Source organism: Helianthus annuus, chromosome 1 (genome assembly GCF_002127325.2).
Source record: "Helianthus annuus cultivar XRQ/B chromosome 1, HanXRQr2.0-SUNRISE, whole genome shotgun sequence".
Lineage (NCBI taxonomy): Eukaryota > Viridiplantae > Streptophyta > Magnoliopsida > Asterales > Asteraceae > Helianthus > Helianthus annuus.
In genome coordinates, this window is record NC_035433.2 from 70,049,612 (window position 1) to 70,051,345 (window position 1,734).

Consider the following 1,734-nt stretch of genomic DNA (forward strand, 5'->3'; position numbering starts at 1 on the left):
TTGTATTTTTACTCGTTTTCAATTTAAATCATATCTAGAAAACCTATGGGTTCATTCGATTTCACTAATATATTTTACGTATAAAGAAAAAAAAAACTATGATTTTATGTATAAGGGGAGTGGGGGTGGTTCGTGATGGCCACCCCATCACTTGTTATTTTTTTTTGGAACACCGCCGCCACCACCTTGGTCACGCGTGATAGGATTAACGCGTTGAACATTGATGATTTCGAACGTTGGTTGACAGTGGCGGACCCAGGAATTTTTCCATGGGGGTGCGAAACATTTTTAAAAATTTTAGGCCCCTAGGTATATAAGTAAAAAAAATCGGTTCGTATCGGGTCGGTTCGGTTTGGTTCGGTTCGGGTCGGGTCATGTAAAACAAAAGAAATTGCGCCATAACGTCCCTACTCATGGTTCCTATCACAAACAAATTGATGCATAAGTTCATCGCCCCATAAAATTATGTTTCAATTTTAATTTTCAACCCTAGAAATCGTGTGTAATCACCCTAAAAATCATCTAAACAACATAATCACCCTAAAAATCATCTAAACAACCATAAACAACGTCAAAACACATGAAATTTCAAACCTATTTAAGAATTTTGTTACCCTTTGGTGTCTGACGGCGGTGGTTCGCGGCTGCTAATGACGTGCTGTTGTGGTCGATGATCGCTAGTAGGAGACGACCCAAGAGAGGGAGAGCGGGATGAATTCTAAGGGACTATTGGGCTTATTTTAATTATTATAGTTTGAACTTAGGTTGAGTTTGGTTAATAGTAATTAGTGGGCTAATTATGTTTAATGAAATAGTGGGTTAAGGTATTGGGTATTTGGGTTAAGTTGGGTAGTATAAGTTTACATAATTTAGGTAGTTTTTTTAATTAGAGTTTACTAAAAAAATTTAAAATATAAGTCGAAAACATTTTTTACCTAAGGTGTGTGGACGAAAAATTCCAAGGGGTGCGGATAAAAAAATTCAAGGGGTGCAGACGAAAAAATCCAAGGGGTGCAGACGGGATTTTCAACGGAAAATAGCACTAAATTTTTTTTTCCCGGGGGTGCGCCCGCCCACCTTGGGCTATATGTATGTCCGCCCCTGTTGGTTGATTCCTTTTTGACCGTTTTGTAACGGTAAACTTATTAAAAAAAAACCTCTAAACCTTTTATCTATATACATCTCCATTTTTAACCATTTCACAGACACCAAAACATAAACACATTTCACACAATCTACATCTTTCTCAAATGGAGTTCCCTACGGATTCGACATTTTCGATGTCTAGCGATAGCGATACCGAGTCGTCTTCCGACAATGAGACGCTAAAATATTTTGCGTCGGTGTATAACGAACATGATACTAGTTCGTCCCGCCCAAAGAAGAAGATGGTAGACCATGATCGTATACGTGCCAACGAAGTGTTAATGAACGATTATTTTGTGGAGAATCCGCTCTACAATGCCGAAACGTTTAGAGATCGGTTTCGTTTACCAAAAGAATTATTTTTAAAGATTGTTGGAGACATCAAAGCAAGCGAGGAATGGTTTCAAGAAGGTTACGATGCGAGGGGCAAACCAAGTTTCACGACGATACAAAAATGCACGTCCGCCATTCGCCAACTAGCGACAGGTAACCCTCCCGATCAATATGATGAATACCTAGCTATGGCGTCCAGAACTTCCAGTGAATGTTTGCAATTTTTTTGCAACGCGGTCATTAAGTTGTATGGTA